This window comes from Abramis brama, assembly GCF_963993115.1.
Source record: "Abramis brama genome assembly, chromosome: 11".
Taxonomy (NCBI): domain Eukaryota; kingdom Metazoa; phylum Chordata; class Actinopteri; order Cypriniformes; family Leuciscidae; genus Abramis; species Abramis brama.
In genome coordinates, this window is record NC_139973.1 from 39,346,371 (window position 1) to 39,361,532 (window position 15,162).

General features: G+C 37.4%; 1 protein-coding gene across 1 annotated transcript in view; it reads left to right on the forward strand.

Annotated features, from left to right (window-relative positions):
* Positions 1-1,461: 1,461 nt before the first annotated feature.
* The window catches only part of dlgap4b (discs, large homolog-associated protein 4b), a 143,402-nt gene continuing 129,701 nt past the window's right edge, over positions 1,462-15,162 (forward strand). Inside the window, exon 1 of the mRNA XM_084128848.1 lies at positions 1,462-1,647. The gene's annotated coding sequence lies outside the window, so the exon portion shown is untranslated. The remainder of the gene's footprint in view (positions 1,648-15,162) is intronic.

The window sequence follows — 15,162 nt, forward strand, 5'->3', positions numbered from 1 at the left end:
ACGTTGATATTCTGTTCCAGAACGACCCACTTCAGCAGGAAGAGACGTATGATTTACTTTTTGTTTATGTGTCGTTTTAGAGGCGGGTTTATAAGTTTAGCAAAAGTAAGAGTTCGTTCTTTCTTTCACATCAAGGAAAGCTAAAACCTCACTTTCTAACTTCAACTCTGCTGTAGTTAATTTTGTGTTTACTTGTCATTCAGGGAGGAGATGTTTATGCAAAATAGATTTTACCACAATAATATGCAGCTCAAAGTGCTTTACAATAAAAAAAAGTATTGCAATAAGCACCAAGAACTTCACATGGAAACAAATAAAATACCATAATTTATATAAAATAAGATTGAAAAGCAAACCCACTTTATAATACGATAAAATAGTAGACTATACATAAAACCCATAAAAGATTGATATCAAAATTAGGTGACACTTTATTTAGTAACACTTTATTTTACAGTGTCATTGTTATATGTTACATGTAGTTACTATAGTAATAACTATGAATTATACAAAATTGCAAGTAACTAACCCTAACACGAACCGTAACTCTATAGTAAATACATGTTGTTAATTAATATTACTCAGTACTTAAATGTATAATGACTGTGTAACAAAGACACCTTAAAATAAAGTGTAACCCTTTATTTTAAGGTGACATAGTTGCATTGTATTTACTCAAATAAGTACTAATATTAATTAACTACATGTACTTATTATAGAGTTACGATTAGGGTTTGGTTTAGGGTTAGTAACTTTTAATTATGCATAATTTACTGTTATTACTATAATAAGTGCATATAGTATGGTGTAACTATGTTACACTTAAAATAAAGTGTTACCCTAATAATAATGTAAATATTAATACGTTTTTATTTTTATTTAAAAGAAATTAGTGAGCAAAAAAAAAGTTAAAAATCTTACATTTTTTCACACAAAGCTATGACTTCTGAAGACTTTACAGTTGTATAATCACACATCTATTATATTTTTATAGTGTTTTTTCCTTTTATTGGATGTATAAATAAGAGCAGTGTGAACATTTTTCAAAACATCTTTTGCATTTCACTGAAGAACGAAAGTCATACGGGTTTAAAAAAGAACATGGATGTGACTTTAAATTTTTGAGTGAACTATTTCTTTAAAATTATATTATTGGCAAAAAAAATTGTAATTACATGAAAGAGGCAGGTTGATTTAACACACATGTAACGCGTCTAACATGTTTTATTTACTTTCTAAACGTCTCTAAACTGAATGATGGGTGTCGCTGTCCATGGTGCTGATCTCTCTCTCTCTCTCTCTCTCTCACTCACTGTCTCTCTCTCTCTCTCTCACTCACTCACTCTCTCTCACACACACACACACACACACGCACATAGATCTCTCTCTCTCTCTCTCTCTCACACACACACACATCCCTCTGTCTCTCCTCTCAGTGTTGGTGTTGCTCCCCTCGCGGATGAATCTCGCAGTGATGGAGATCAGAGTGGCTCGTTTTCGCGTTCGCCGGAGATAAAGTGATTTTACGGAGAAATGCGGCGTGTTTCCTCTGATAGCCCGAGCTGAGCTCACATTGAGACGAAGAGCATCGCTGGGAAGTTTAATGTTTCTCAGGAGCCACGGAAGACAGTCAGCCGAACATCACAGGTAAAACCCCTCGATCTCCTGGACCTCCAGATATCAGAACACCAGAAGCTGTCGCGGTTTGAGTTGAGCTGCGTGTGTGCCGGTGTGTGTGTTCTGCGGTTGTTTTGCCAAGTAAACCCGTGTGTGTTTCTGTCTGATGAGGGGCTTGGGCTGTGTCTCAAAACCTAGTCAGCTGACTACCTAGACTACCTGGTCCGTTTGAGTCGAAACGCTCCTACGATGATCGAAAATGCTGCTGCACGGAACGCAAATACTATGTAGTGCGTTAATAATGTTTTGAGACACAGACACGAGGATATTAGTTGATGCATTTGAGTTAATAATCGCTGAATGAAGGGAAAATGACCACTGTAGTCTAATCTCACTGGCCGATATATGGGGTTAAACAGCCCGGTGGTCACAACAGCATTATGATGAGTGTTGGTTTTGCTCTAGTTTTGAATGACTTTAGTGTTCAGTCGACTTGGACTTATTAAATGATGACAAGAGCTGTTTAAGAAAGCTAGTAGCCACATGAAGGGTTAGTTCACCCCAAAATTTAAATCATCCCATCATTTACTCATAAACGTCAAGCCATCCTAGGTGTATATGACTTTCTTCTTTCAGCCAAACACAAACAGAGTTATATTAAAAAATATCCTGGCTCTTCCAAGCTTTATAATGGGAGTGAATGGTACTTGAGAATTTGAAGCCCAAAAAAATGCATCCATCCATCATAACAGTGATCCGCACGGCTCCAGGGGTCAATGATGGTCATTCACAGAGACTGATTGTGGTTTGAAGCTGAAGTTTGGGTTCAGATGGTCTTCTGACCGATCGATCGAGGCATTTCTCCAAGGAAGTCGAGAATAGTTTCAGTAAAGACCAAAGTAAAATGTTTGTGTTGCTGTATGAATTTAAAAAGCGCTGTATGAATTGAAATATGTGCAGTTTTACACATTGACGTCTTTTTCACGATCAAAATGCAAAAATATAGGGCTTGATTCGGTCAGAAAAGCAGTTTGATCATCTCACGAGGTCAATATAAGTATTATTTGTGCTGTATTTCTTTTAAAATAAGCCCTTGGAAATGCTTTTTGTTCAAACTGAACTCTCCACCAGAAGCTGTTCTGTGATTCTGTATCATCAGACGTGACTGAAGCTGTTTAAGCCAGTGATGGTTTCATTCAGTTCGTTTAGTCTGGTCATACAGACATCTTTAAGATAATGGATGAACAGAGCAGATTTGAAGCTGCAGCTCCACTCGTTGTGTTTGTGCTTCCAGCTCCATCATTCTTGGTCTTGTTCTTTTTGCAAAATGCCCCTTTTTGTGATTGCATGACGTTCACATCAGAAAGTTTGTCCACAACTTTTATAACTCTATACTGATCACTGTGTTGCATAACGAATGTCTATGCTTTCAGATGCTCATATAGTTGTGTTTGCTCTCGTTTGTTCTGAGTTTCATCTGTCGTCTGTGACACTGCTCTATAACAGGCTGATGGCTTGGCACATGCTTGATTCTTCTCTGGGAACATTTGCATGCACTGTTTTAGAAACTCGCAGAAGACCCAGATATCCTGGCTTTTGCTGCATTTTATACTGCAATGCATAATTTTTCAGCTTGTGCTGTATTATAGCAACGTGTTTCAGTTTAATTTATGATGGCATAATATTGCATTGGTAACACTTTACAGTAAGGTTGCATTACTGCATTAGTTAATCAATGTGAACTAACAATGAACTGCACTTCTACTGCATTTATTATTCTTGATGTTAATCTCCACATACTAAAACATTAATAAATTCAAAAGTTAACATCAGTTAATGCACTGTGAACTGACATGAACGATTAACTAACATTAAAGGAACACTATGTAGCTTTTCAACCTTCATAATATATTTCCAAGCCCCTTGTGATGGTACATCGATGCGTTCACACTGCAGGGCTTAATGCTCAATTTTTTTGCAAGGCCGTTCACATTTCCAAATAAATGCGACCTTTTGTGATCTCCTGTGTGAACGTGAAATGACCCAGAAGTGACCCGCATGCGCAGAACTCAACGGTCAACGACGTCACTTGTTGTTTGCGGAAGTAGCTAAACTTTAACTAACTGTGATTCTCACACACACACACACACACACACACGAGCGCGCGCAGCGACCGTTTCACAAGAGCCAGACAGCAGCCGCTGACCTATCTAATATCAGCACAAATAAGTTAACATAACGTTAGTCATATATAATGATGGTGGCCGTGGGCTTTTATTTATTTTTTTAATTAACAGGCTCGTCGAGGTCGACCCGTTCGGCAGATTTACCTCAGCTTGACGAATATGCAGTCCGTTTTCAAAACGACGACTACTTCAACGCAGAATTATGACGTTTTTCGCGTATCAATGACGTGCGGGTCGGATACATGCGACCTGGCCGTTCAGACTGAAGTCGCATTTCAAAAGATCGTATATGTATTGGATTTGGGACCACATACCCAAGTGGCCTGGGTCGCATTTGAAAAGATCGGATCTGTGTCGTTCAGACTGTCATGAAAAGATCAGATACAGGTCGCATAGGGGCAAAAAAAACGGAATTGGGTCGTTTCAGCCTGCAGTGTGAACGTAGCCTTACATTAGGTTGAATGACACGTCTGCCATAGCCTGACAGGGTCTGTATCGCTTTTACTGGCACTACATAACTTCGGGGTTCGGGTAGTAACCCAAGCACTAAAAGAACTACAAAATTCGACTGCTTTACGGCATACGTGAGAGGCCAACCAGCGTTTGTTTTCGGCTTTCGTGCGTATGTTTTTGTCATGGGGGCTGTTTACACCTGGCCACTTCATGCGTTTTCTCAGATGGGATAGCTATCTGATCGTGAAAAGACCAGGTGTAAATGCCCTCCGAAACGCATTCAAGACGGATTTGAATCCGATCGCTCAAACCACTTCAGGAGGAGATCTGGGCCGCATTCCAGACGAAACTGGACAAGTGTAAATGCATCTGGTTGTTGAAACCACATATGTAAATTGTACTCCTCACAAAAATGCTAAAAAAATAATAAAAAAAACTGTGAGAGTGTGTTATAGGCTATATGTTATAGCCAGATATGACGACGCTACTGGAACACGCATCACCGCAGATGAGCAGCTGAGCATATATTCATCAAGACAACGAGCAAACTATCACAAATCAAAGTGAAAGTAAGTCGCAGACGCTTAACACACAATCATCATCATTAAAAGTAAAGAACCGTAATGATCTTCCAGGGCTGTTGCTGCTCTCTCTTATTGCTGTCTTTGATTTTGAAATTTTAGCTGATGATCAATGAAACACAGCTCATATCTGTTGCTTTCGGTGACGTGCACTCCATTAAATCCGCATATAGCGCGGGAATTGAAGATCGGATTTAAATCCGTTTCGCAAAAACACATTTATGTGACCAGGTGTAAATAGAATCGTTTTGATAAATCTGATAGCTATCCGATCTGAGAAAACGCATGAAGTGGCCAGTAAATAAATCTCTTATTTGTAAACTTGTTTGCATTCTATGTTGTATGTTGTTGCGCTTGCTTGTAGTATGTCATTTTTTTACATGCTGTTCATTCATCCATTGCTGATAATTAGACCAGTCCAATAATTTCCACATATGTCTAGCTAGCTTTCGATTATCAGAACTGTTAACAGACTTGCTAACAAACACTCGTTTCTCTTACGTGTTTTTTGCGTTATGTTTTATTGCCTAGCTTGCCTCACGAACTAGTTTATTACTAGTTATTTACGACAGTGCAAGTATTCCACAGCGACTCTAGGGGTCGCTGTTTGACAAAAACACAATTTCTACACAGTGTGCCTTTAACAAATGTTAATAAATGCTATTTAAGTGAATGCTTTAACCAGTGTTAACAAATGAGTCCTTATTGTAAAGTGTTCCCATTATATTATTAGCTATAGTTTGTTCGTTTCTTCACAAACACTTGCAAATACACGTTCACCTTCAAGTTCACTTCACTGTCACTCAGCCCAGACATGGGAGAATGAAATTACATTTCTCATAAGGTCATTTTGCATACCACATATCAGCAGAATATGTAGTACAAAGACAGTAATCCAACAGAATACACAATATGCACAGTATACAACACATGCTGTAGGGGACATTTGAAGTGCATGTTTAGTTCCACTGCACTACTTTTCCATTGTTTTTCAGTGTAAACATGGGATAGACGGATGCCTTTAACCATCTTTTGCAGCAGCTGCGTCCAAATTTGCGTACAAATGCACTATTCTATGCTGTTTTGTTGTATAAATGGAGCGAGTAGTGCATGTGTTCACACTGAAAATTCCCGGATGATGCACTTAATTAACCGAAAGAACGAAGTGTGGAGTGTTGGATGCTTCACTGGAATTTGTCCGAATTCGCCCCCTATACCCTTAAATAGGGCGCTATTTGACGGGACAGTCATCAAGTGAACTCATTCAATCCCACAATGCACTGCAATAACTAGTGTATAACCGATGTACACTCAATGGCTAGAAAATAGAATAAGTGAAAAAATGTAATGTCCGCAACACTGCTTTAAACTCCCATATTTAATATAAAGGCAACGTTTCGACCCTGCTGGGTCTTCTTCAGGCAAATGCAAAATAGAATACCCATAATGCACTGTGACAGTCGCACGTTGAATGAATTCCCGCGTCTGACCAGAAGGTGGCGTCTGTAACTGAATCATCCATCCATCCGTTTTCCAAACCGCGGGTCCAATGTGGGTACAGTGTAATATCATACATGCATAAACTAATTTTTAATTGATTATTATTGTTTAATTAAGGTTTTTACATGCTAGTTTCCATGACAGAGTTCAAGATAAATCTTTTCATTAGAACCGGAGATGCCAGTTTGCTAAGTTTTAAGTAAATGAATAATGTCTGGAATCGGGGTGATTTCATGCACTCAGCTGTCGCAGTTTTAACCGCATCTCGTGTTTTTACTGCATGAACCGGCCCTTAGTCTACAGACTTAAGATTGTCTAATCCATGTTTCTTATTCTTTTCTCTTTTTTTTGTTTTTTGCAACTTGACTGACCGTAGCTGAGTGTCCTGATGCGATCAATGAAAGTGAAAAGTAATGCTAAGACTGCATTGCTCTACATCTACACGGCATCTGAACTGATGTAGAGCCTCATTAGTGACAGATTTGGAGCGCTCTACTTAGGCAGCAAATGTGTGTCATACAAATAACATCTCGCATGAAGTCCAGGGGAAAGAGGTGATGATACGAAGATATTATATGAAGTTATGAAGATGATGCAACTTTCTAAATAGTACGCAAATACTGGGTATCCATTTTTAATGCAAATTATTAAATAAAATACATGCAATGCTGCTATAGATTTTGCTCAAAGGTGCACAATTATTATGGTCATATTTTACAATAAGTTTCTGTAGCTTAGTGTTAATTAATTCAATGGTTATAATGAAATAACAATGAACAATACTTTATTAGTAATCTTGATTAAGGTTAATTTCTACATACTTATAGTATTTTAAGTTGTATTATGAACAAACATGTATTAACAATGAATAATAGTGTATTTATAAATTAACATTAGCCTAGTTTAATAAGTGCTGTAACAAATGTTGGTTACAATTTATGGTTACACTTTATTTTAAGGTGTCATTGTTACAGTGTAATTATATATTTAAGTGCTGAGTAATATTAAGCAAGTACATGTACTTACTATAGGGTTAGGATTAGGGTTTGGCTGAGGGTTAGTTGCATGTAATTATGCATAATTTACTGTTATTACTATAGTAAGTACATTGTAAAACACAGGACACTAAAATAAAGTGTTACCCAATTTATTTTAAGGTGACGTAGTTGCATTGTACTTACTCAAATAAATACTGAGTAATATTAATTAACTACATGTACTGTACTTACTATAGAGTTACGATTAGGGTTTGGCTTAGGGTTAGTTACTTGTAATTATGCATAATTTACTGTTATTACTATAGTAAGTACATGTAGTAAACATTACCTTCAAATAAAGTGTTACCAGTGTTGTTCATTTAACGTTCATGATGCCTACTGCATTAACTAAATTTAAATGTATTTAACTTCATTTAACATTATTTTAATAATTCTGTAGGTGTCTTGGAACAGAGCCGAGGTGTCAGCGCATGTTAAAGCGGCTTTAAAGTTTGAGATTAAATTAATTTGTGCATGCAGTATTGCTGGAGATCTGTTGCATGCTCTAAACTCGACACTAAACGCACAGATTTGTAGTATTTTGTCTTTCAACTATGGCCTTATTAACTCCAAGTGTTGCTTTATATTGTTGATGGCCGCTCAAACATTGACTCTGGCTTTCATTAGAAACCTCCAAACAATCTTATCAAAGGAAAGCCCTCAAACAGCAGTGAAGTCTCTATCTTATCTCAGTCTGCCATTGTGAACACACACACGGGCTTCTCTTGAATGGGCGGAAGTCAGTGCATCACAGCGAGTCAATAAGAGAGCGAGGGCCAACAGTCTCAGCAAAGGCCATGAATGGACTGCTAATCATAGCCAGATCAATAGCCTTTTCAATAGCGCTTACTCATATTTAAACAGGGCTCAGGCTGAGAGCTCTTTCTGTGAGCTGAAATGTGACACAATGTTCGCGTCTCGCAGTACCAGCTGTGTCTTTATGCCACCAAATTAACATTCACTTTAGCAGCACTATTTCAGTAAGCATGTGTGTGTGTGTGTGTGTGTGTGTGTGTGGTGTTTTTCCCCTGGCCTGAATAAGCCCCACCTCACTGCTTTAGCGGCCTCAATATGCGCTTGTGCTTAAAGAAAAAAAAAGAAGCCGAACTGGAAGCGATGATCTCTTGTCTTGAGGCCGTGAACGAGGTTCACTACACATGCACAATTACTTCTTGCATTGCTCAGTTTAGCAAAATAAGTTTATACTAATGATGGTATTCCTACAATGTTGTTTATGATTAGGAACAACTGATGTTTGTACATGTACATTCTTGGAGGAGAGTCCAAATTCACAAGTTAAAAAGTCACGTACATTAAATCTCTAAATCAAATAATTGTATTGCAGGATGGCGATGATAAAGTGGAGGTCACAGAAATGTGGTATCGGTCAAATGAATGTGCGCCACGATGGCCATTGGCTTTCTTCCAGTGTTTATGAGACTATTGATCTGGTTTTGTTGTGATGTTACACATTCGATTTGAACACCAGCTCCATCATAGACACAGTCGCACTCGTAGAAGGCTGTCCCCAAAAATACTTCATTTTGTGACATTTTAAGTTATCATTGCACGCAGAGAAGGCAATGAATTCAGTGGAAAAGCTTAATTCAAGATTATTGTAAATAAATATCATTATTTTTAAATATACATACATTAGTAATATATACAATAATTATTTATACATGATACCGTTCAAAAGTTTGGGGTCAGTATACATTTTTTTTTTTTTTTTTTGAAAAGTCTCTTATTCTCAAAAAAAAAAATCCCTTTATTTGTTTAAAAATACAATAAAACAGTAATACTGTGAAATATTATTGCAATTTAGAGGAACTGTTTCTATGTTTAATTTGTTAAAATGTAATTTATTCCTGTGATCAAAGCTGAATTTTCAGCATCATTACTCCAGTCTTCAGTGTCACATGATCCTTCAGAAATCACTCTAATATGATGATTTGCTGCTCAAGAAACATTTATATTTATTATCAATGTTGAAAACAGTTGTGCTGCTTCACATTTACTGTATGTGGAAACCATTTTTTTTTCAACCAAGATTCTTTGATGAATAGAAAGTAAAAAAAGAACAGCATTTATTAAAAATTCAAAAGCTTTGAAATCTTTTTATGAATGTTACAGTCAGTTCTGGTCAATTTAATGCATCCTTGCAGAATAAAAGTATTATTTTCTTTAAAAAAAACCCTTTTGAATTAGCTATAATATTTTAAAATGATAAAAATGGCCTATTTTACCCACTACTTTGCATGAATTGTAAAAGTAGCGAGATGATGAAGTCAGTAGGTTTTGCAGCAGAGCCGCGGTGACGTCAGTAAATCAGATTTGTGTTTTTGTTTTTAAGCGTCCTGTCGTTAAATCCATCAGCAGAAAAGATGTTAATTCCGAAATGTCACTGTTCTCTCTGGTGTGTCACTCAGACCCCGGAGAAAACGCTCTCCTCGAGCTATTTTAGATTTCAAATGACCTTCTAAATCCCAGCAGTGATTTTTATATAAAACAAATCACAGCTCTGATGGTTCTAACCTACATCCGGGAGGACAAATAGGCCTAATTGCCCATGAAAGACTGCTGTGTGTAAAAGTGAAGGACGTGTCATTGTGACTATAACACTATCTGGACCGAAGCGGCCCGCTGATAAAGCAGAGCATCTACATTATTCATGCTCTTCCTCGTATTGAATATCTACAGAAATGAAGACGAGCTGTTCTGTAGATCGACTGCCAGATTTCCCAGTGTTGCATCAATTGGGACGAGAGAGAGATGCAAAATAAGAGTCGAAACACTCTGTTCTGTTTTCTTTATGACACAATTTTCCTTACAAACCCCCGCTGCGCTGCGAGAGAGGGATTGTAGATGGGAAAACTATGGATAGAAGAACAAAAAGATACTTTGCCACGGTGAAACTTGCTTAAAGGCAACATGAAATCGAAAGTGAACCAGTTTATTTTCTTGATAGACATTTATGGTCAATTGCACGTTATTCCAAAGATGTTTGTCTTCATAATCTTTTGTCACAATGAAATTGTGCAAGTCCTGAAATTACTTTCATTTTCAACTTCAATCAACTTCATTTAGGCCATAAATATGGAATATTAATAACTATTTCCTCATTGTTGTAGGCTCTCATGCATCGCTCAGAAATTGATTATGAAAGTAATGGGCTGTTTCATGTCGTTTTTATAGCTTATAAAAACACATTAAATGCACTGTTAATGCGTCTCTAACTCGCATTGTGTTTATCGTGCAATTTACACGCGAAAATTAGTTTTTGCGTGCATTTGATACACACTTTATTGTGTGTAATACACACGCACCCCACACCACTACTAAACCTACCCATGCGTATCATATGCACGTAAAAACCCCAATTTTCGCGTATAAATTGCACTATAAACACAATGCGTGCTATAGAGACGCATTTAGTGTGAACTGGGGTGTGTTTCCCGAACAACGCCGTAACTCGCTGCTTCTCTACCATAGTGCGATGCATCGTTGAAGAAATCAACTCGCTAGTCACAACTGTTTCCCGAAACCGTATTGTCGCAAAGTGTATTCGCACGGTGGTTTATGACGTCACGCACGTGGTGGAGTAATAACTTATTTTAATGAATCTGTTTGAAATCGAATTAACACTTGATGTTTTGCTATAAATTACAGACATGGCATCTGAGGACTATTTCTCATTTTTCTCAGTTATTTCGCTTTATTTCCAGATTCAATCATAGGCTCGTTCTTACATAGTAGAGCACATTTGTATGTATTCTAACTAAAAGACACAGGTTGCACTGAATGTCATCTTGCTTATTTTGCTCAAGATCAGGATTTATTAAATCCGCATGTCATGCAAATTAGAAACTCTGCTTCTATCCACAGGTCAAGAGCTGTCGTTCCAACTACACAACTTTGCGATGCTGGGGTGCGTTTCCCGAAAGCATCGTTAGCCAACTATGGTCGCAAGTAACTCGCTGCGAGTTATCAGCAGTTCAACGAGTCGATGTTTCCCGAAACCATCGTTCTAACGAACATTCGCAAACAGCATCGCAGAGTTGTGTGTTTGGAGCGACAGATCTCGAGCTGTGGATAGAAGCAGAGTTTCTAGATTGCATGACATGTGGACTCAATAAATCCTGATATTGAGCAAAATAAGCAAGTAGACATTCAGTACAACATGTGTCTTTTGTTTAGAATACATACAAATGTCATTTACGTCTTTGAGTTTGTCAAGAGATTTAAAGCACTGTTTTTTGAAGAGTGCGCATGTGCGAACGTGCTCTAGTGTGTAAGAACCAGGCGGGCAGTGTTTCGGAAAACATTGAAGCTTCCCCGGGGGCCGCCATTGATTAGCAGACCATCACCTGCTGTTAGCATTCCATTGACTCCTATTGATTTTGGCGTCACTTTGACAGCGAATAACTTTACATCTGAGGCGTTTGAAGACTCCATTTGTCCATTATTTATTTCTAAAGAAACACGAAAATGTATAAAAAGCTCCATTACCTTGTATCTTCCGTTATGGCCCCGTAGAAGCAGTTTTTGTAAAAATAGGCTAACGATTGCGTCATAACCACGCGACTCTCTGTCGCACAGTAGAGAGATTACCGTATAGACAGGAGGAGAAGCTCGCGGGCGATTGGGGGGACGTGGAGCTCATGGACACCTCCTACTCACGCTCTCCGTCTCTGCAAGTTTCGGAAGGGAATGATTCAGATTTCGCTTGGCACAGCTACTAGAAGACACACAGGTTGCTCACGTCACATCTACGTCGTCAAGCTCAGTTTGAGTCTGCGCAGTACACTCAGCCATCAGGAAGAGAGTGCTTCTAATCGACTTCACTTTTCTCCGTTGAATCCAATGGGGTCGCTGTGTCCATTTCTTTTACTGTCTATGGTAAGAACGAGCCTATGATTGAATCTGAAAATAAAGCAAAATAAAAGAAAAATGAGAAATAGTCCTCAGACGCCATGTCTGTAATTTATATCAATACATCTAGCATTAATTTGATTTCAAATAGATTCATTAAAATAAGTTATTACTCCACCACGTGCGTGACGTCATAAACCACCGTGGTTGAACGACCACTTTGCGACAATATGGTTTCAGGAAACAGTCGTGACTAGCGAGTTGATTTCTTCAACGATGCATCGCACTATGGTAGTGAACATAGTTCGAATTACAGTTCGAATTACTATCCCCAAAGGGACAGAAATATCAGTTTTGGGGGGGTCAGATAATTTTTCTGATATTGTGAAAAAATATAATTACAGTTACAATACAAGTCAACTCCTATTTTCACTGTAGGAACATTTTAATGTAAAGCGATTTCAGACACCCCTATTGTGGACCGTACCATTTTTAACCACCGTGGCCAGAAGCAACGGAGATAGAGAACGACTTCAACTTCTCAAGCAAGTGTCAACGCTGAATGACAAAACGCTAGTTTCATAAAGTATCATTCTTTTCAACATTCCTTATTTGTATATTCAAAAATATTTAAAATAATCTAATTTAATACAGTTATAATTTTTCAATGTAAATTATTTAATTTTATTGGTAACAGCCTAGTGTCTAATTATTTTAATTGAATATATTTATCAAATTTAAGAATTTGAAATGAAAGATGGAGCATACATTTAATAAAATTAGGGGGAAATGCCCTTTATAAAGGTACAAAAAATTATTCTGAGTGTTTTCAAACAGTGATGTAATGAAACATTGACAATTTAAGCTTGAAGGGAGTAAAGCCTCTGTTTAGGCTATTAAGGAAATGTAATTTTGCCAAAAGAAGAAAAATTTGTCAATTTTTGCCTTTTATTTTAAATAAATGTTCATTTTAAATCAGCCTACTTCAGTGTGATATGTTACCATATTATCATGCTTAACACTGAGAATTTGAATAATTGTAATGTGATGATCAGATGCAGATATCTAAATCAGAGAATATGGGTGGTTTGCGGGTGGATTATTTATTTTTAATAGTGGATTCGAGTGACTCAAAGTGCACCAGATTAATGAATTTATCTTTAAAATCTACAAAATTTTCTTCCAGGGGGGCATGACCCCAGACCCCACTAGAGGTACCAAGCTCCAGCAACAACAAAAATGTGGGAAAAATACACATTTAATTATCTTATTATTAAAATACATTATTATGATTTTACCACCTCTGCCTCATTTTGAGCCAGGAAAAACCCTGAAATAGGCAATAGGCTTCTTGTAAAGGTATTACTTTTACTAGTAATTAGAATGGTATTTCAGTGCACTTAACTTCTAACTTTTGGGAGTTGATCAAAACAGTTCTCTTTTTGATATATAATAACAATGAGATATTCTGTAGCCTACTGATTATCAGTTTGTCGCATGTTTAGACCTTGTATGTGTGTTGCACAACACATGTTGCACTTGGCGATCACAGTATGGATTGATATGGTAGTGGACCATGATGGTCATAGAAGAAGTGAAGGAGCAGTACCCCCCAATTATGGTGGGGTAATTCGCACTCTGGTAGTGAAGCATCGAGTTACGGCGTTGTACGGGAAACGCACCCCTGTTTGTGAATGTTCGTTAGAACGATGGTTTCAGGAAATCCTGACTCGTTGAACTGCTGATAATGACGGAACTTGCGAACATAGTTGGCTAACGATGCTTTTGGGAAACACACTCCATATTGGTCATATTGTGCCGCTTTGTTTAAAGTACTCAAATTACATACTGTATCTGACTGACTCATGGTGAAATATGGTGATTCTGACCTTTCTATACGGCCCATATTTTGAGGAGGAATTTATTCTAGACAGACAGAAAGAAGGACATGAGCAGGAAAGAGAAAACTGCCAGAAAAAGAGAGAAAAGAGAAAATAACATGCTCTATTCATTTAGCGGCGGTACCCTTTTGGGCTGTCGGCTGTATTGTCAAAAGTGTGAATAATTGAAGCTGTGAAAATGTCAAGCAGGCTGTCCTGAAAGCCCCGAGCTGTTTGTCTTTCTCAAATTAGCACTGAATGAAAAATCACACTTTTGAAGAAGGTAGAAAGAGAGGTCTGGGCTGGTAAATACATCATTTAGATACAAGCTTCTAAAGTTTATTGGGCTGTGTTTCTGAGCGCTGGTCCAGTACAGCTCAGATTATCGGTGAGGTTTGAGGTTGCTCTTATCTCATCAGTTGCAGCTGCTGCATTGGTTTTTGTACTCAGAAATATAGGAAGTTATTCATAATCGAGTTAATTAATGTCCGGAAATCCGCAAAATGCACTAAAGTCACATTCCCTGTTGATCATGCTGTACACAGTCACTCAAAAACTTAGCATTTGCATTTATGTAGGCTATGTCGCATGCGTATACACTACCGTTCAACAGTTTGAGGATGGTAAGATGTTTTCTCTTCTGCTCACAAAGGCTGCAATTATTTGATCAAATACAGTGAAAAAAGAGTAATATTGGGAAATAATATTACGATTTAAAATAACTGTTATCTGTGTGAATATATTGTAAAGTGTAATTTATTCCTGTGATCAAAGCTGAATTTTCAGCATCATTACTCCAGTCTTCAGTGTAACATGATCCTTCAGAAATCAGTATAATTTATTGTCCTTGTTGAATAAAATTAATCATTTCTTTAAAAATATATATTTATACTCACACATACAGAGAGAGAGAGAGAGAGAGAGAGTGGAGGTATATTAAATTTTTCTTCACTAAAATATTAATAATGAAATTTTCACTTTATTTTAATTTAGCTTTTTTACGTTTAGTAACTTTATTTTCATTTTAGTTTAGTTG